Raw genomic sequence first — 22,231 nt, forward strand, 5'->3', positions numbered from 1 at the left:
AATGCTGAACTCTCCAAAGTTTGGACATGCCACAGCTGCACAGCTCCACACAGCCTTCCTTCAGCCCTGTGCTTGTCATTATTGGGACACAGCAGGAGCACAGGGTGCTTTTCCACAGGTTCTCTCTTTATTCTGTACACAGAATCTGCACTGCTCATTAATGAGTGGACTATTCAATATTTTGGCTTCTCCTTATTGTTCCATATGCAACCCTAGGCTCCTGCTTACTGCATGCTACTCAAAGCCTGCTCCAAGGACAGAGCTATTCAGTCCTCCATGGCTTTTCTGAAGTGCTCAGCACTGCAGGAGACAACTGCTTTATAAGCACTGATGGACTAATTTTCCCAACAGCACTGGTACAAGAGGGGACTACATTGTCCCCTGTTCATAAAAGAGCAATTGGGACAAAAATTGGCTTACATAAGAGAGAGCCACTAATTTGAACCATTCTTCTGAGAGGCCAAGCACAGGATTTCTTTTAAGAGAACGTGGGTTTGCATAGCATGTTACATGTCCAGCATCTAACTCTGATATGAGCTGAAGCTGACTGTATTCAAGGCTGAAAAAAATGGAACTGTAAGTGGACAGAATATTAGAAATATTCAACTTTGTGGAATTAGAGCAGTCAGAGATTACTAGAAAATGGTAAGATGTTACTGGATCATGAATGAGTCTGAGGTTTCAGTTATATCTTAATTCAGCCATTTTTCTTGGCTTTATATCCTGATACTGCTGCATTCAGCTGTGTCTAAAAACCTGCTGTAATATGTGGTGGTTGGGGTGAGCACTGTACCTGATATTTCCTTCACTCTCCTGAATAGAAAATTAAATTGTTACTGGGCTACATTACAGGGTACCAGATTATGTCCACCCAGGACATCCTGCACACCCATCCTCCACAGGCCATGCCAGAACTCAGCCAGGAATCATCCCTCTCCAGCACCACAAAGGCTTTTTCCTCTTAGATATCCTGGAGGAAGGGCTTGACCTGGTACCAAACTGCCAGGAAGGTGTGTGCTGGCACACAGGTAGCAGCCAGGACTTTGCAGGACTGGCAAACTGCTGGCTGAACCCTAACAAGCAAAGTTTAACTCCCCAGCACCACAGCACTGCTGGCTCCCTTTTGCAATGTTTGCAACAGGCTCTGACACACTTAGGTACTTCTCACTCCCATACATAACCTGAATATTAATTGTACTCCTGCATAGTCTTGCTGCATCTACAAATTGTTCAGCTTGAAAATGTCTTTTGCATTCATAAGGACCCATTTATTTTGGGTTGGTGGGAAGGAAGGCCCTTTTTTTTTTTTTTTTTTTTTTTTTTTTACTTTCCCTGCACTCCCATACCCATGGTCTGCAAGCAGCCTACTCCTGTTGCACTGGCTAGCAGGAGTAAATCTCATCACAAGTCAGAGGCAGGGACATGTCCATTAGCCAAACACTCCCTTACCATAACTAATTGAGTTTTACAGTTGTATGCAAAGCCCTGCTCAAGTTGTCACAATAGAGGAGAGGGACAAGTGGCACAGTGGCTCACTCAGGGTGACACCATGAGGCTGCCCTGTCATTGCCTCTTGTCTAACCCAGGTCAAAACTGCAATGCCTCAGCTCTACACTTCCAAAAAGAATCACCCATGGTGCTTTGAGAGGAAATACATGGAGGATTATTAAGTATTTTGGTGCTACAATGATGGGGATATGTGAGGTGAGAGTTCATTGTGACCCAGGGTCCCCAGACAGGTGCAAAGAAGAGCCCTTAATTCCAAAAACCCATTTATTTTAAAGCCATTAGCCAGTTATCAGTTTTAAATCATAACAAACATAATTCAATACACCACAATGGGAGAACACAAAGGTTACATAACTTGTTTTTCTACCTCTAATTCGGCCAAGTCACTTTTCCATAGTCCTTTTCTACTTAGCCAAAGCAGCAGGCCTGAGCCATGGTTTTACAAAGCTTTCCCTTTGTAAGGTTTCACCCATATGCAACAGGGATATTTTAGGTTCTACAGATGGAGATTAAGTGATCTGTGGAATCAAAGAAAGGTTTTCTGACAGACCCTGAATTTTGTTGAGGTTCATTTCCAGCAAGATTGCTTAAGTTTGTACTTAACAAACAATCCTGCAATGCCTATAAGAGCACATAAGGTACCCCAGTCCAGTTTTTGAGAAACATTCTCTAAGGGGCTAGGTGGAGAAAAGGAATTGTGTAGGACTGTGCTGTTCTATCAGTGATCATTCCCTCTTGTTTCTTCTACCCCTTACCACCTGTAACTAAAGATATTTTTCTCTCAAATCTGTCTTTATTCTCACTTTAAATTTCAAGGTTATCTGGCCCACTGGGTGTGTTACATATTGCTGTCTAATTAAAGTGAGAAGATTAACCTTACTCTATTAGATTATTTTAACACCTGCCAGGTGACTATTCTGCTTTAGCAAAGGCACAATGTGGCCAAATCAGTTAACAAAACCCCAAACCAGCAACTAAAAATCTAAACCTAAACAAAAAAACTCACATCAAAACCTCCAGATTATTTCATTTTTGGAAAATCCACCAGAAAGTGAGAATGTTACAAATATTCTTCCCTAAACACTACTATGATAAACTAACAAACATTTCATAGCAGAAATAATGCCAGTGTCTTGTTTGTCACATAACATTTCAGAAGATGGCAAAGAAGCTGCAAAGTCCTGCTCTGTCTGTGATTGCAATCAATAAAAAGCCCAGATGCTTTAGAAGGGAGTTAAATCAGGCTCAGGCCTTCCCCAATCACTTGTTAATTTAAAGGGCAGAGTTTTACCACCTGAGCTTCTCTGTGTGGCATTGCCTCAGCCCAAACACCAAAGAGAATGAGGAGCTATTTGACAGCATGGTGGTCTCTGGTCCTTTTCCTTGTCCAGAGACATTCCCCACCACCCTCCATGGCACCTCCTCTTCCTGACCAAAGCCACACCTGGGGGATTTGGTGCCATCCCATGGGACATGGGTCAGCTGTCTGATTTGGGTGCTTGTTGGATGCAGAAGAATGGGAATGTAAAGCCCTCAAAGTGTGGCTTCTATCAATCACTGCAACACACCAGCAGAATGTGATTTGATACCAAGCCAAGCTGAAACTACACATTTTGGTTCCAGAGCACTGAAACATCTCATTGCAATGAGTAATGGTGCAAAGATAGATTAGTTTGAGAATTCTGATGAGAATGTTAAACCTGAAAAATTTAAACCTTCAGGGATTTGGAGCATTTTTTTTCCTCTCCTATTTTTTATTCCTTTATGTCTCAAAAATAGGTGCAAATGAGTATAAAAATTTTCAGAAAAATTTATTGTTATACCCTTTTCTGAGTTGTATAAAAGAATGCAACAATTACTAAAGGCATGTAACAGTTGAAGAAAAGAGGTGAGGATGAAACACCAGGGAAAATGAAATAATCTGGTAATTGTTATACAGAAAGACCAGGAAAGAGTTCAGGTGGAAGCTGATCATGGAGTGATTTGGGTTGGAAGAGACCTTAAAGATCATTTAGTTCCAACCCCCTGCCAGGGGCAGGGACACCTTTCACCAGACCAGACTGCTCAAGGCTCCATCCAGCCTGGCCTTGAGCCCTTTCAGGAATGGAACACCCACAGCTTTCAACTTCCATTGAAAAGATGAAAAAAAAAATAATGGGGACGAAAAAATAATGAAGTCAAATTTATTAGGCAACAGAAAACTCCCACATTATGACTTTTTATCTATGGAGATTTTCAAATTTTGCCTGTAAAAGCCCTGAAGTAACCAACACAGCACTGAAATTAGCCCTGCTCTGAGGATGGACTGCAGACCTCCAGAGGGCTACATTAAACACTTTTCTTTATAATTCTGTGCAAGTCTCAGGCTCATGGAAAGTTTCACTTGCTGCTCATACCTCGGCAGACACCAGAGAACCCCACTGTGGGACAGGTGACTTCACAGGCTCACAGAATTCCTTATTTTTCTTTCTGCATATTTGCAGCCTCACACAGTTCAGCACCCTTGAGATAAAATCCTATAGCAAAAATGTACAATGAATGAGACCATATATGAATGGGAAGCAGAGGAGCAAACAAATTCCAATTTCAAGCTTTCATGGCTTAGCATAAACAAACATGAAGCAATTCATCCTCAAAATACAGGGGTGGGAGGGGGATACTGACAGTGTCACAAGACACACAGGGAGACTGAGAACGAGGGAGCCTGGAGCGAAGAGAACATTTCAGAAACTGTTTAAAGCCTTGGGAAAGTTTGAAAGAAAGAAGAAACTTTGCAAAAACAATTCTCTTCATCCACTGCCACCCCCCCAGATTGTCAAAAAATAAGCCAGCTCTGTCAAATGTTGTTTTCTTCTTAACAAAAATGAGCTTTAAGAATCTCTGTCAAAATTTAGAATGGGTGAACAGATTTTGAAAAAATAAGAACAGTCTAATAACTTTCTAGAGAAAGATGCAGAAATAGCTTCTAAAGAACTCACACTGAGATAATTCTCTTTATGAGCCTGCAAAGTCTATTTAAATTTTATATTTTCCCCTCTTTTATTTTTCATAAATTCATCCTCTGCCTGCATCCAAGCTGATATGGGACTAAAACTCAAAGCACTCCTCTGAGATGGTGCCCCATTTCTACACCTTTTAGCAACAGGGAGTGCAGTGATCTTGTAATGAATATGAAGTGATTAGGGAGATGGTTTGCTTCTCTTACAGGTTCTTGTAAACATTCATTTGAGCTGCAAACGGACAGAGGAAATCATCTTCCCATCTGGTCTATCCATTAGCTTGTTGTACCCCACACTATACAAATATCATGAAACAATGATTAACTGTACAGGTTCTGGCTGTTTTAGTACTTGCACAGTGTCATCCTCCTGACAGGGCTCAGAAATCAATCCCTCCAGTCACATCCACCCTGAAACTCTTCAGTATTTGGCAGACAACAAAGGAAACTTCAGCAGAACTGTTGCCTGGTTTGTTCAAGGTGGGACTAAGATCTCAGTGCTGTGGCTTGCCCTGTGCACACATTTATTCTTTGATTTTGGTAGCCAGTCCTCCCACCTTTGAGTTGTTCAGAAATTGCTTCTTGCTGCCTTCTGACAGAAAAATGCAAGACCCTGTGTTTGTAAGGCTCACAAAATGTGATTATTGGAAGCATGTAGGGAAAAGAGTAATTCCCTACCTTCAGAATCAAATGATTCCCCTGCACTGGCTTGACCTAAACACCTGCCAAGAAAGTTGTGGTATCTCTCTCCAAAACTTACAAGGCAGAACTAATAAAATAAACCAAAAATGGGTCACTCTGTCCATGCATGGGCTTGAAAAAGAATGTGGAGGTAAACAAAATCAGGGATGACAAAATTTAAATGGTTCACCTGCAGTCAAAGACCATGGAAAGAGTAGTTTCATGGCCAGGAAAAGAAGAGATGGAAATTACTTTCTCCACTTTAAAAGAGAATTTATCGAAGCCTTGAAGACAAGAACAGAAGTAAAGAAAACGAAAGAAAACAAAACAAAACAGCCCAGAAGAGCTCTGAAAATCCAATCTCTCCCATCAGCCCCTGGAAAATGGATAACCTATGCGTGGTATGATTGAATTTCTCTGTTTCATCACCCTAGTGGAAGCATCTTGTATGAAACTCTGGTTTATGAATTGAGTTTTGAGAGGGACCTGGGAGAGCAGGAGTTATACCAATCTAATCAGGATGTGACAAACACATGCATCAAAATGTTGCATTGTCAAGATCCAGAAGCCACTTAATTCCAGAAAGATTTTAAAGTTGAGAAAGCAGCTTTGGCAAAAGGATTAGAAATGATGAGAAGGCAGATGAAAATCCAGATGGAGGAAAATAGCACAATTTTTTTTCCAAAACCTCCTTTCAAAAATTAGGCCATGTCCCTATATAATTTCTTATTAACTTCTGATACAAACCTATGTTTTATTCAAATGAAGGACACAGTTGCCTTCTTCCATTTATTGCACCTTCTTCCTAAACATATGCTTATGATGGAATGAAAGATACATGAACTGAGATAAATAACCCCATAAAACCCTATAAACCCCACAGGTTAAAACACCACAAAACATTCAGAGCAAAATATCCAACAGAACAGATTAAATACAAGAATAACATGCAAATGTCATTGCCACAGAGCAGGGAAATGTGCTAATGCCAGTGCCACAGGACAGGGAGCAAGATTCATGAGATTGATTTGTGATGGGTCCTAAACAAAAGCAGGGCACAAAAATAGCCTGTGATTATCAATAACATGAGATCAAATCAGAAAGCATGTGCATTTAAGAGAGATGGCATCAAATGCTTCCTTCAAAAGAAAAAGAACATCACAATCACTTTGTATCTGCCTGGTCTCAGCTTGCGTTTCCTATCTAACTACTGAAGATAGTTTCACAGGATAAGTGCAGATTAGCAAAATATTCAAGGTGATTGAATGGATTAGCATTATTGTTTAGTACAATGCAAGGTGATAGGAAAATCCACAGAAAAGAAAGATCTGCTATCTGGACAGCCACTTGAAATTATGCAGCTCACAGGTTGAATTCTTACATTTCTTGTAACATCATCAAGTGTCACAGTGGATGCCTGAAAACATTTCCAACTAAAGAGTGAGATTTAAAGCTGGGGATCTCGAGCAACAGGTGGAAGAAGAATTCCTGAGTAAACTGCTATCTTGTTTGTCACACAAATAGAAAACCCATATGCTAGTGCCAGAGGCAAAAAGAACATGTTCTAACAAACAGCACAAAAAACCCCAAACCCTGAAGAAACATTTGTCTGTAGGAAAGGAGAGGGAAAGAAAAAAAATAAATAGATTAAATGTATCTAAAAAAAGTCAAAATTACTTTTAGAGGAATTAAGAGTGTAAATCCCAGCCAGGTAGAAAGCATAAATGAGTGCCCTCCCCACTGTCCTGGCCATTGTAACCATGTCCAGCAGCTTGGGCTCCCGTTTCCCCACCCTTGTAGAGATGCACACTGCAGTTAACAGATGTACTGATGTGTTATGCTCCCCTCAGGCCCAAGGATGCAATACCTGATCAAACAGACAGCCTGTTTCATGCTGTGACAGGGATATTTGGGCTATTTCTAGGTATCCAGCGTTAATAGAGGTCAAACTGAGAACAAATCCACACAACCTGCGACTGGGGAGGGAGATTTCACATTCACACATTGCAATTCTACTCAGTTTTCTTCCCAGAACAGAGATTTTGTACCTCAAGAGCTGAATCAAATCCCCTAAAATTCAGACATCTCTGGTTTGCTTTTCAGGGAGTTTCTTGGAGCATTTCACAGGCATTAATGGAATGTCCTCCAATGGTTCAGCGAGGCAGGTGCACAGAATTAGTTTCACTTTGCAGCTAAGACCAAGGAGCAGAGGGGGATTGAGTGAATCAGCCAAGATCATTCTGCACTTGTCTGACAGAGTCATAAATAGAAATCAGGATTCCACAAAAAGTAAACAAAACCTCCCTCCCTGGAATACACAGCAAAATATTTGGTTAATTTTGACTGCATGCATCCTTGGTGGGTTACAGCCAGGGAAGGAAGCATTGTTCTGAGCAAGGCCACTCCAGGCAGACCTTTAGCCATAACGTGTGTGTGCAAACCCCATGTCTCCTCACAAGAAATAAATTTGAATGCTTAAATTCCAAGATATTGGTATAAGGGTTTCAGATATCTTAATAAGTCTTATTTATTGGAAAAGAACCCAATTCCAAATTTACCCCTGTTCTCTCACAGGTAATTATGGAGCAGAGTAAATGTCACTCACCAAGCAGACACAGATTGCCAGGTTAGCAAAATTATCTTCAGATATGAAAAAACAACTTGTCCTAGGCTGGGACAGGCAAGTTTAGCCAAGCTAAGGAAAACAAATTGGTGTTGCTACTCTCTCCAGTGTAGCAGAAGTGCTTAACTGGTCTGTGTGGGGAGATAAATAAGAAAACCCAGAGAGTCCTGCTTGCCCAAAGCACAACAGACACCTCCCCAGTCCACAGAATGCCACATCTAAGCTGAACTGAAAAACTTACAAATACATTACCTGGGCTAAAAGTCTGTTTGCTTTTTACTTCTCCTGACAGTTTTGACAAGATGAATATCAGAGGGAGGTTCAGAGATGTAAAGTGGAAAAAAGACCAATTGCCAACTTTTTTGTCCTTCAGAAAAATTTGAAACTGCTTTCCAGTAGTGAGTAATACACAAGCATATCACTGAAAACTGAAAGGTGGCTTATCTGAGGGGATCAGAACAATAATGGGACAATTCTCAAACAAAAAAAATCTCTCCCCAAATTTGTGATCATAGTTCTTCTGACTATTCTCTAATCCCTGAATTATAAGTCTGGACTTTAATTTGCCAACACAGATCTCCTCTGCATTGGCACTAAACCTTGTCTGCAGCCATTGCTGTGCTCAGCAAAGGAGGATCATCCACCTTTGAGACAAAATCTGACATCACAAAAACCTGTTTAGCCCTGTTTGCTTCTTTCTCCACTGTGCCATGCTGCCTGATCTCATGTTTGAAGGGATGACAAAAAGTTGAGAAACTTTTGAACCTAAGAGATCAAAAGGAGTTCTACACAGACATATGTACATAAACATCTACATAGACAGCCCTGGCCAAAATGCTCTGCAGACACTGCATGCCACTTGTAGACACAAATGACAGCAGAAGAGTTGGATTCATGTCACAAGGGGCAAGGAGAAACACAGAAAAGAGCAACAGATCAATAATCAATATAAGAATGTTGGTTTAGTCCTCTGTAGCAGTTCCCATGTTCTTAAACACTTCATTGCTAATCAGGCTGACTATTCATGTATGAATACTGAGCCATAATTAGATCCTAGGTGTCTCCATCTGGTATGATTGTGCTTTCTTAGAAGAATAAATTTTAAAAAATTAAAAATCCAGAGGTCCTGATCCACAGTCAGTGTCAATTGGTACAAGTGTTGACAGTTGTTTGTGTGGATATCAGTAAATTTACAGCAGCTGGAGAGCTGATCTCCCAGCTCTTGCTAAACAGCTTAAGAGAGGCAGGATGAATCTCACTCTAACCCCAGCCCCAAGTTAACAGGGTTACAGAAATCTGTTCAAATGGCAGCTTAGCCCACTTACTGTGGATCATACAAATCACTTTCTAGGAATGCCCCACTGACCACAGGCAGCTCTAAGCCACCAGTCCAGAGCAGATGACCAACTTAGACTAAGACTAAACAAAACTAATCCAACTTGCATAATTCAAAAATGTATTTAAAGTGTAGGTGGTGTTATACCTACTAAGCAAAGTCTAGAATCCACAGGGCAAGATCTGACAACAAGGCAATAATTCCCTAATCAGGTACACAAAATCTTTCAGGCTTTTCAAAATATTAAAAAGGAAATTTTGTCCTCAACCAATTTCAAGTCAAGTTTTACAATCCAATGAGGTGCATAGTTTTTTCCACTGAGTTTTTACGAATGGAGCATCCAAACCTTTGAAATTCTCTCATGGCTCATTTGTAGGCATCTCACTGTATCCCAGTGAGAGTGGATGAGAGGGATAATTGAAAATGGGACACACGGGCATCAAAACAAGCAAAATGACCTCCTCCTTTCTCTTTTTCCTTTTCTTCTGGTTCAGGCTTCTAAATGAAATCCCAGGCTGCCTTCCAGCTGCTGCTCAGAGCAGAGGAGGAACACGTAGAGAGCACGAAACCAGCTGACCTATTTCCATCCTTGGAGCTGCTGTGCCTAAACCTCCATTCTGAATTCTGCACACACACATGCACAGCAATTTCCCTGGGTGCTCCCACGAGGAGCCATTTCCAGTGTCTAACCTCAGCTCCTGGAGGAGCTCTCTGCTTCTTCCTGAGCAGCTGTTAACCCCATGGCCTCAGTGCCCTCCATAATTAGGTTAACTTTTGGGAATCTACCCTTTGGGGAAGACAATAGAAGCTTTGGCTCACTGACCCATCTTTTCTTGTATCAGTTTTGTTTCTCATTGGATACTGCTCTATATCTGAGAAATTTGTATACAAGGATCCTTTCAACTCTTTTAAAAATGCAAGCATGCAAAGCACTGCTGCAGAGTGAATAAATCTCAAAAAAACCCACATGACTTGGTGTAGGTCATGCACACAGCATAAGACCACTGAAAATGAAACCAAGTGGCTTGTGCCTTCCTACAGCACCCAAATCATTCAAATAGCAAAAGATGTTGGAAACTGAGGGTTCTCAAATCCTTCCCTCCTCTTTTACAGTTAAATTTTTTAAAAAGAGCTTTGTTACCCTATATGACTTGTGTTACTTACGTCACTTCCTAGGAAGAAGCAGCCACTGTCTGACTGATCTTGGCTGAACTTCAGAGACACAGAAAAGTTAATTGGATGAAATGAGGCTTCCAAAGAAAAACTTTGTGTGAAAAGCTTTTCAACCAAAGATTTACATGCAATCCAAGGAGCCACAATATGGAGTGGCAGCAGCATTCTTAATGTTGTAGAGGAATGCATAATGCTTGGGAGAAAGCTTTCCTTTACTCTTTTTCCTCCAAAATATGTCCTCCTTTTCCCCTGCCCCACCTTCAATTTAAAGGTTTATAAAATAAGAAAAGTTAATGAAGGCAATATGGAACATTAAACCAAAGGTTATTTTTTAATATGGCCACATTATCAGCATCCTAAAAAAGGATAAACTAAATGTTGTTCCATTTTTATTTCTTGTTATAACAGTACTTTGGCAAAAGTGAGTGTAATTATTGCATCTGAAGCTTTGTATAATTCTTCCCATAAGTTTTCTATTTCTACTTAAGTGGGTCTGTACTGAAGGAAGTCCTGGTAAGAAGAGTGCCAAGTGCTGCAAAATACATTTACTTTTTGGGGAGTAAAACACACTTCTGGAGGAGATTTTTAGACAGTTATGCAGAACTGGACCAGAAAACTAGACTTCAAGGGGCCCAGAAAATTGTGATGAACCTCAGAATACACTGATACTTCAGAATATACTGTGATACTATGATAAAGTGAGATCCTTTTTTTATCTAAGCTTTTTATAACAATGGACCCTCTGATACCTGCAAACTTCCACAGTCAGCCCTATGAGGAAGAAGTTTGTTCTCCACCTGCAGTCCTCATGAGATGACAGTCTGCTGTTTGCATTGGCAGCTTGTTTCTCTATTTGAAACAATTACTTTCCTATTAGAAAGCCAAATATTGTTGCCATATCCTCTGCTAAAGTTGTCATCACCTGACTGAAAATGGGCATGATGGTGGAGTCAGCTTCCTGCATTAAACAAAGTTATCTCCTTTATCTTGTTCTGCAAGATATGTTTCCCAGACCTCAGGCAGATCCTTGCATCTCTCTCACATCCCAATTTAAACCTCCCAAAGCAGAGCCAGTGCAGCAGGGTTTATTGTCTAGGTGAGAGCCCAGGGTTAGCCCAGTGGCCCAAACAAGCTCTCTCAGCATCTGAGTGTAGTGCTCAATGATCAGGAGGGTGCCACATAAATAAAAGGTATTTAATGTTCACTCCGCTCTGTATTTCCACATCAAATAGTGGCAAACACAGCAGTGGCAGTGGCACATCATCCAGGGACAAGAAACTAGCACACAAATCACCCCAACACAGACTAATGAGCAAGGAGAGAAGCTCTTCTCCTCCTCAGCCATACTCAGAGCAGATTTCAGCTCCTACACTCTGGCTCTGCCCATGCCCACAGTATCAAATGTCATTATGGTTCTGCTCCTCGCAGTCATTCCCAAAACTGTCTTGAACTCTGTCTCCTCTAAAGTCACGGATTGCCACAGAAATTCTCACTAGTGGCACTCTTCTGTCATTTCCTGCTGCAGCTCACACTTGGTGTGTGGGTGACAGACATCAGGTCCTGTATCCCAGTCACAGGGTACCAACTCTCAATTTCTTGTTAGCAGATCCTGTCCCATGAAAAGTTGCTGGTATAAAGGGGAATTAGGCACAAGTTACCTTTAAAAATATGCCCCAGAATAGCTGCAGTCCAGGTACTCAGATTAAAGCCAGTGTCATTGCTTGAAAGGTAATTGAAATGCCAAAATCAGTATGAGAATTTGTGCTAAGTCCTCTCTCAGGACTACACCAAGGCTCGTGACTCAATTAGGTATTACAGCACTAAAACAGACCTTCAGTCCTAATCTCTGGGCAGAGGATTCAGTATTTTAGAGATAAAAAAAATCAAATTACAGCACTTTCTTCATCCTGTTCAGGTCTATATGCTAAAGGCCTGTTCTTCAGTTTTTTAGGAGATTAGAAGACTGTGACTCCCACACACTGTAGTTATACAAGCAAATGCCCATTTAATTAACCCACCTCTGAAGTATTTTTTTTCTATCTTATTTTAATTCGGGGCAAAGCAAGTTCTAAAACCAACTCATATTGTTGATCTTTTAGGACAAGTAGAAAGAATCTCCCATGCAGCCTTAAAACTTGCAGCTGTTATGCTCTTGTTACTTGCAGATCTAATAATTTCTTGCAGAGACACCCTGGATCTTACTTGCTGCAGCATCAAAACTGCTTCCAGAAATATAAGCTCAGGTAGAACTACATCCATGTGCTGAAGAAGAATTACAGAGCTAGATACAGAAACCTGACCTTAGCAGAAAGCTGAATTTTGGGGTTCTCTTAATTGATAATCTGTACCAAAGTCCAATTTAGTAAACAAAGTTTTAAACAAAGGGAACCATCTTAAACTATATATGCCAAATATTTCTGCCTTTTTTTTAACAAACAGCTCTAGAAACACAGAATTTCATTATGTTCTTGGAAGAATTGCAATAGTCTCAGGAGAAAATAGAAGGAAAAAAAGAAAAGAGAGAGAGAGTGGACAGCAAGGCATAATTGTATCCTGCAGATGAACACACTTCTTGAAATTCCATCCCTTCTATTCTGCATGTCCTGAGATGCCCCATCCTGCCCAAAGCAGATCCTCAGCTAACAGGACAGAGGCAGCTGCTCTGTTCCCTGCACTGGTGCATTTATGCCTGCAGGCAACCCCTTGGGAAATTTTACTTGCAGCTGGTTTACACCCACTCATCCTCTCAGGCTCACTCATGCAAAGGAACAAAATCCAGTGACAGGGGCTGTGGGAAATGAGAAATGCCAAACAGGCCACCAATATAAGTGGTGACTGGAAACTAGCTGTAAGACTGCAATCAGAAGAGGAAACATCATCCACCTAAAAATCCACTTGCCCCTCTATTTCATGACCACACAAATAACTGCAGAGCCTTTCCATGGCGCCAGTGAGGTCCCCCACTCTAAAGTCCTAACCCAAACCTTTCAAGACTATTTCACCCTCTGATTTGAGAGGTGCTGTAAAAGACCTGTAATAAAAGCTCCTAAACACTCTTCACCTGGACTCCAGAAACCTTTGACATGTCTAAGCCTCAGCAACCTAAACTTCAGCACCTGAGCACCACAAATTGCTAATGAAAGCCACAAGGCCCCAAACCCAGGGCAGACCTAAGGCTTTCCTCAGGGCTGGAACAGGAGCCACATCCAGCTCCAGCAGGATAGAATGAGAAAGGCACAGGAGCTTGGGAAGAGCACAGAACCATGGCCAGACTCCATCCCCCCTGAAGTGCTCTGACATTACTGATTTAAGAGACATGAGCAAAACTCTTACTAACAACCAGTTATAGAAAAGTAATTCCAACTATGTAAATGACCACTTGGCATTTTTACTGTATTTTGTCAATTTGCAAGGTAACTTCTTCAGCTATACAGTATGATAAACATATATATAGAGAGAAATTTAGGTGGTGGCTTTAGTTAAGATGACCAAAAGCAAAATATTCTGTTCTTGACAGAACTCAGTACTAACTTTCACCTTCATCACTGGTCACTCACATTGAGACCATTTAAGAGCTCAGAGTTTAATACAATTTATGCCCTCAGATACAGGACAATACTTTTTTGTTTTCAAGACTAGGGAAAAAAGATGTGAACTATCTGATAGACCCATCATTAAGGATGTGGCCACATTCTTTTCTTTGTTCATGACAGTGCTCATGGCCTGTATCCAACTTAAATAATCATTCCAGATTCCATGTATCAGCCTTTTATTTTACAGGTTGGAGATTGCATCATTATAATGACAGTAAATCAATCTATTTTTCAGGTTTGACCTTAAATAAAGCACCATGTCTATAATGAACTTGTCATCAAGGAACAGGCAGGTACAAACTATTTCTGCTCATGCCAGCAATGGTCAAATGGTCAAAGCTGACTTTTCTTCTGGTTCTGCAGACCTGGAACAACTATAGGGCTTACACAGCTTCAGCCCAACAGCTTCTGCTTAAGGCAAGAAGTGTTCAGAGAGGTATCAGCAAAGTTAAATGGATTTTCTGAGGAAGTACAACATTTTATTTTGTGATGTTCCTTCCTTACCCTATTAAGCTTACATGATACCAAACCACAAACCCCCTCTGCATTGCACAGTTGAAAGAAAAAGCCTCTAGCTTCCATTGATTCTAATGGAATTTGTCATTTGAAAGGAAGAAATTCTCTCCAGAACTCATAGAATGCTTCAATTAGATGGAATGACTTAGTTTATATGCACTATGTCCAATTTTTCCAGTTAAACAATCCTTCAACTCTAAGAAATCATTTGGTGTATGGGCTTATTGCAAAAGAAAACTATGAGCACTACACAATAGTTTGAAAACCATACATTTTCAATTCTGAAAGAGGTTACTGTGATCATCTTTGCTGATCTACCATTCACACACAAAGACCTTTTTCTGAAGCCATTCTCATTCACAAAAATAATGAACTATCCCACCAAAAAACCTGAAACCAATTAAAAACAAAAACAAAAACAAAACAAAAAAAAAAAAAAACACAAGAAAACCAACAAAACCCCAAACAGATATTTTAAGAAAATATTTTTATTTCAAACAAAAATAGTCCATCAGGGAAAACACACCATAACCCTTAAAGTCTGTAATATTTTTTTCGTGGGAAGCTGTGTCAAGACATTCAGCTCTGTCATGCCTTCCCCTACCATAGTGAGAAGTACCCTTCCTGTTACTCCATGTTTATGTTCCTTATGTAGATACTCAGATCACAGAGCAGTGAGTCCCCACACTGGCCCCAGATCATTCATTCCCTTGCCTGCTCTCTGCTAAACTAAACAAAGCTCCAGGACTGCCTTGCCATTTTCTTTTCTAAATTCTTCTTGCTGGTGTTTAGAACAGGTCAAACTGTTGTGCTGAACACAACTGTTTACACATCAATGTACTTGTCTAACTGGCTTTTGGAAAACTGAATTTCTGAACATTCTGGGTAGTAAGTTATTATTTGAGATAGATCCAAGAAGCACAGAGGAAAACTGAGTGATGAAATGGACTCACGCCCCCAGGAGTGTAAGAAACAGAGTTCCTTTTCCCATGGGAATCAAAAATAAAAGTCTGAGGTAGATCCATTGTTCAAAATATTTTGCTTGTATGATGAAGCAAGCTATGGGTGTCTCCTCCACCAGCTTCAAGATTAAAAAAAAAACCAAAAGAAAACAAAACTCAGTTCTTGACTCAGTTCTTCTAAGGTAGCAGTCATTTGACTTCCATGGGAATTTATGAATTCTCAGCTGTGTTGTTACTTTTAACAAGAGCTGGCAGTTAAATGCATTTCATTAACAGAAACTAGAATGAGAATGACAAAACCTTAGCAGCTGAGGTCTGTAATTGAAAAGGTGACCAATGTAAGGAGAAGGAGCTGTCTGCCCTTGCCTGGCACCCACACTGATAACAGCTTATCTCCTGCCTGTCACTCTCTACACGAGGCAGCACAGCATCAGCAAGATGGAGATGTCAAGAGCAAACCCATGCCTGCATCAGCCCTCCCTGCACATCAAGAACAAAAGTAAATCCTACTGGAAGAATTAAAAACAAAGATTTTTCCCAGCTGAAAATGAGCAGAAGATTAGCAGAGGCACAGCAGAAAGCAGAGGAGGCTGACAGGCAGTTTGTTAATTGATTCTTTTCAGACTTGGAGGAGCAGGCAGAAGATCCAAGGACAACTGCTGGGGTACAAAACTTGCTGGGAGTGCTTGCATGGGATATATATTCTCACTGTGCAGCTTCCTCACTAGTAAGCACTGCCAAAAGACTGACTGGGCCTTGAAAATCTGTGGATTTTCGAAACCTACTGAACAAACCTATCTCCAGATGCACAAAAGGACAATTTAATCCAGATGTAAAACAATGGGTAGAACCATTATACTGCTCAGCTGCAGCAGAGTAACAGCAATCCTGGTGCTAGAATGTACTTGATGATTGGACTGGGAGCTGAGTAGAGCTCCACAGTTTTGCCCAAGGAGTAAAGAAGAGGAGAACCTCTAAAAGTAATCTGTTCTGAAGAAACACACCTTTTGGGTCTACCATCCTTTTCAAATGTATTTTGTCACTAAAAGCTCCTTCCCTGGGTTCACCAAATTTAGAGTAGTCCTACTCTCAGTTGATATATGAAGGTTATTCAGCCTGATTGTACAGTTTGCTATTGTGTTCCCTTCCAACAACCAGAAGGGGGAAAAGGAAAGTAAAAGAGGAAAAAACCTACCACTATTCATCCTATTCTATTTAGTGCTCTCTCTTTCCCTGCTATAACAGCTTGCTTGATTGCCTTGCCCCCCTCCCCCACTGTGCCATACTCTTTTAGCTCTGAAAGCACTTTGGGAAAGGGAGGATCATTTATGATATACTTGTATAGCACCTAGCAGGACAGGATTGTGCCTTCTGGTCAGCATGGCAGTGTCAATGCATTATTGACCATCTCAACGTTCAGGCTCCCTTCCTGACCTAGTCCTATTCATACTAATGCACAAGATTTGGTATTAATGAAACAAAATGCACAGGGAGGCTTTGGCTACTTCTGTGACATCCTTCTTTCAGTTCTTGGTAGTCCCAAAAATACAACCTTGCTGCAAGCCCTTCCATGATGCACATCACTCACAGCTTTGCAGAGAATCAAGTCACAGCTCAGCCGGCTCTATGAGTAGGGATTGGTCTTGTACACAAGAAAAACATGTTCTTTTACTCAGCTGTTACTTGGAGAATGAAAGGCAAGACCCCTGCATCCTTTTCTTTCCTTGGCCATGATATAGAGGCACCCTAGAGGGGTCAGGCTTTGCCAAGCTCCAGCAGAGCTGGCAGAGTCCCAGGATAAATGCTGCATTGGGTGTTGGGAAGCTCCAGTCGTTTTCCAGCATTTGGATGTCTGAATGGCAGTGATAAAGGGAGGGGGCAGCTAAACCCACCCCCACCCACCCACAGCAGCATTCCAGTGGTGTTAGAAATCCAGCTGTTCTCTGCAAACTAACATTTTGGTTAAACAGACAAAATTCCCCTTTCCATCCACTATCATTGTCTAATCTCTCCAGCAGCCAGCTCTGAGGCTGTGGCAGTAAGGAGAGGCAGAGGCAGCATTAGCATTCCAGGCACAGGCAGCACAGGAGGCAGAGGTTTATGGTGTGTGCAGCCCAAGATCAGCTCTGCTCTCCCCTGAGGAGCTGCACATTGTGTCACCATGTCCAGCAATGTCCATCCCTCCCAGCCTGTGAGGGGACAAGGAGGAACAATCCCTGTCCCCCTCACAGATGCAGACAATGCTTTAGTGGCTGGACACTGCATGGCCAGAAATCCACATCCCCTTTGTGATCCCAACTCCTGCATGGCACAGAGCTCTTCCTCCAGCTCCCAGGCACCAACCAGGCAGAGCCACCAGCTTTCACATCTTTCAGTCCATCAGCTGTCACATCTCCCTCCTGCCAGCCTGCCCTGACATCCCCCCTCTGCCTGGCCCCAGGGGCAGCAGAGAAGTGATCTGCTGTGAGATTAATTGCTCCCTCTGCCATGTCAGCACAGCCATGATGACTTCTGCATTTATAGGGAGCAGAGAGAAAAGGGTTTTGGGGACAGTTTTTACCATGGGTACATGATGGGGTATAACAGTTGCATGGAGAAAGTTCATTTCCAGCTTCTGACACCAAAAAGCCCCTGTTTTCTTAAATGAGAATGCCAAGTCACCCAATTTATTACCAAATAGAACAAAAATTGTTTGCTTGCTGTTTGGAAATAATAATCCTAAGAAAGAGATGATATCAGCATGGTTGCTTTTGAACACATAGAAACCCATCCAAGAACTCACTGGCTGCCACTGTCTTTCATTTCCAAGACCTCCAGAATCACTGCACAGCAGCCACCTATAATTTATGCTCTGGATTCAGAACTGCTTTATGTCCATCCCATTCAAGCTGCCATGACAAAAGGATCCCTCTCTGCTCATTCCTCTCTTCTGTCTGGGTCCCAATTTTCTGGCTGCACTGGGAGGCAAGTGAGAACTGTTTTGTCAGGTTGGTTTTCTGTGGGATCAGTATTTTTCTAGCTCACAGCACTGCCACACAAGCACCAGTCCCAGCAAAAAGGAGATGGCAGGGATGCACAGCCAGGAGGGAAAACAGAGCTGAACTGCCCCTCTGGGTACCCAGAACACATTTTCTTGAGCTTAAAGCAGCTGTGGAACAGCAGTCTCCCATCTCTCTGTGCTTCAGCAGAAAAGGGTTGTGTACTAGTAGCTAAATAAAATTTCCTTTACAACCACAACCTAAATTTTCAAATGAGCACCAGGACTAATTTTCAAGAGTTTGACACCTTGCAAGCTCCTTAAACTCAATATTTAAACATGTTTCTTTTGGGACACTTCCCCTGTGAGAATTAAGCCAAGAAAAATGGTTTCTTCTTCAAGCAGAAAATGAAATATCTCAACTCTGAACCACTTAGAGGTACTTCACTTCCAAACCACAAGGAGATTGCAGAGAGTTAATGTGCTGACCAAGACACACAAGTGGGAGCTTTGGGCAGGTGTCTGCCTTTGCACTCCTCACAAGTGATGCACATTCTCCAATTCTTTAAGCTTGTTTTAGTAATACAATGTTGGTTTTGATAACAAATGCTTATTATTTAGCTTTGTCTCAGGATTGTTTTGACGTTACACGACACTGCCCTTAGGACCAATATTATAAATTAAACAGCAAGCTGCCATCATTTTAACTGCTGCAATTTTAAAAATAAAAAAATAAAAGAACAGCTGTCACACAGGAAAAGAAAACAACAAAAGTGGAACCTAAACAAACATTCCCTTAGGCTGCTATTGTTTTCCTAATAACTTGGATGGTATTTCCCTCTCCCCACCCACACAGAAGCAGTTGGAATAGGAAGACTGGACTTTTCCATTGCCAGTTGACAAATTCTTTCTGATTTTAGAGTATTGAACCCCTCCTTTGTATAGAATTATAATTATATTATTATATTATACATAATCATGACTACAAGGAAAGAGGCTCTGGCAGAGATCATGGGAGTGATCAGTAGTTTCTGGTAATCTCATGTAAATGGGTACAATTTCAAAAAATTCCAGGATGTCTGTCCAGAAAGGTCTTCAGGAAAAGTTAATCCCTCTACCGCCTGCCCTGGCAGCTGGTGAATCAGTGTAGATGAACAGATGTTGCTGAAATGGCAGAGTGGAAATGAAAAGATTGAAAAAGATTCTGAGATGCTGCTTAGGGTGGAAAACTGGGACACACACTACTCACAAGCCAGGCCTTCTTGTGTTCACAGAAAACAGACAAAACACCTTCCTCACTCTTCCTCTTAAGGCTGTTCACCCAGAAGGAACAGTAGGTGCTCTCATGAATGCAGAATTTCACCTCTAATTGGTCATCTCTAGACTTAAGGAAAAAAATTCCCCCTCTCTACTTGCAGTTTCCATTTTTCACTTAATTGTTGCAAAGACAATCCCTGCTGGCACAAACAAGCACTGGAGTGCAACCTGTAAAGCTAAAATACAGAAGCAGCCTGGTTCTGCTCCATGCACCAGCTGCGAGGGGCCTCAGCTCTCTGAGAGTCACAGAACCACAGAAAAGTTCAGGTTGAAAGGGACCTTTAAAGGCCAACTAGTCCAAGTGACCTGCAAAGAGCAGGGAGATCTTTAACTAGAGCAGGTTGCTCAGAGCTCCATTCAACCTGGCCTTGAAAGTTTTCAGGAACAAGGCTTTTACCACCTCTTCAGGCAACCCGTGCCTGTGTTTCACCACCCTCATTCTAAATTTTTTTTCGTTATATCTAGTCTGAATCTATTTTTCTTTATTTTAAAACCATTACCAGTTTTGTTGCTAAAAAAGCCTGTCCCCATCTTTTTATAAACCCCCTTGAAGTACTGAAAGGCAGAAATAAGGATCCCACCAGAGCCTTCTCCAGGAATTCAGGAAATTCTGCCAAGTACTGCTGTGACTCTGTACTCCTCAGCAGGAGCCAGGACAGAGAAATCCCTTCCAAAATAACTCCTGAAGATGGGGTAGAAAGGAGGATGTACTTAGGGACCAACCCAACTCAATAACTGGAGCACAAGGACAGCTTGAATCCCTGTTTGTAGCCTCAGTTGCATGGGCATCCTCAGGGGTGGATGCAGCTCCTTCCTACCAGGCCAGGAGAACAGAGGGCTGGGATGGAGATCAACCTCATCAACACTTCAGGGTGTGGGATTTGCTCCCAGATGTGTTGAGAACTCTGTGATGCTGCTGGCAAGGCAAATACAGCAAAGTCAGCACAGTTCCCACTGAGCTCCCCAGCTGCTCTCACCTTCTGTGAGGAGCCACACCTTTGATTTGGGCCAATAATTGTGTTAGAGAGGGAAATCAAACAAGGACAAGGGCAGCAGGGCAAGAAAGCCCAGAGAGAATCAATACATGCTCCTGAGTCACAGTGCTCATTGCAAGTGCCACTTCTGGGCACCTCATACCCTCAGCATTTTAAAAAATAATAACAAAACCCCAAATAAAACACAAGAGCAAAGCAAAGCAACCAACCCAAAGAAAAAATTCTCTGGAGAATTTGGTTCTTTGTCTGCTGCTATGAACAGAACTAAGAACTCCAACCACCAGAGATACAAGCTAGATTTATAGAGGAAATTAAAAAATAGAAGAAAGCCAAATATGTTTAGTTACTTAACGGAAAGTAAATCTAAGAAACCCAGATGGGATTATTCAGACCTAAGATCAGCTGTTCAGGAGAGGAGAAAAGGGAAACAAATATTTCAACCAAACAGACTTTAACAGTCCTGTTAATTACAAATACATTCTGGAAGAAAAAGATATGCAAAAGAATTAGAGTCGGTGAAGGTCAAGAATAGGATCATACAGCAGCTTACAGACATAAATGGCACTTAGGTACAAAACTTTGATTCACTTGGCTGGGATTCATGAGCTGGGTGCTTATTCTCTGCATAATGGCTTAAAGGTAATAATCACAAATGGTGCTATTTAAATGGAAAATAAATAGCCCTGTCTCTTTAAGGACATCATGTCTCATTCTCAGTGGAATAGTGGCAGCTATAAAAAAAGCTATGATTTCAGTATTTCTTGTTATGACTTCTCTCCCCGCTCATCTAAAAATAAAAGGCTACTCTGTAGTTCCAGATCAATCTAACTAAAAGAGAAGAATTCGCTTACAAAAACAAAATAGCAGCTCTGACACTAGTTAGGTATTCATCACATGTGGAAATGGCCCATAATGCTGCCTTCAAACCTTTCCAACAAGTTGTATTAAATTAGGTTGGGTTGGGATTTTTTTCCCTTGCACCAAAAGCAAAATAAATATAGCTTTATTTAATGCTACTAAAACGTTCAGATCCAACTGGAACCCCAAGGCATGTGGCTTTGTTTTTAAAGCACATATACTGACTCTATTGATTGGTGCAGTCCTCTGTGCAAGAGAATTTGTCACATCAATAGCAACTGAAAAATACTCAGGAGCTGTAATATGGTTTAAATGAGCAGTTACCACATCAATATAAAGAGCATTTCAACAGCAGTAGATAGGAACCCTTCTGCAAACCTAGTATTTGTTTTAAGATAAAGGTTGACAACTTTTTTTTTTTTTTTTTTACAAGGGAGATTTTTTTAAGTAATGGTGAGCAAAGCAGCAACCCCTGTAGCTGTCCTGTGGTGACAGCACTCTCTGGGCAATAAAAGCCACAATGTACAGAAAATTCCAGGGAGGAAAGGAATGGCAATGCTACAAGCCAGGTGGGTGTAAGGGCAGAGATCACTCTGCTGCTCCCTGGGCTTTCCATTGCTGCTGCCCAGAGCACACCTGGGTCACAGCTGTGCACCCACCCCTGGCCAACAGCCTGGCACAACACATGAGCTG

At 41.5% G+C, this 22,231-nt stretch overlaps 1 protein-coding gene across 1 annotated transcript in view; it reads right to left on the reverse strand.

Annotated features, from left to right (window-relative positions):
- The window catches only part of LOC306805847 (cytosolic carboxypeptidase 6-like), a gene marked incomplete at its 3' end in the record, with an annotated part of 269,622 nt that overhangs the window by 146,459 nt on the left and 100,932 nt on the right, over nt 1-22,231 (reverse strand). The gene's annotated exons all lie outside the window — the stretch shown is intronic.

Source organism: Erithacus rubecula (assembly GCF_903797595.1).
Source record: "Erithacus rubecula genome assembly, chromosome: 10".
NCBI classification, from domain to species: Eukaryota; Metazoa; Chordata; class Aves; order Passeriformes; family Muscicapidae; genus Erithacus; species Erithacus rubecula.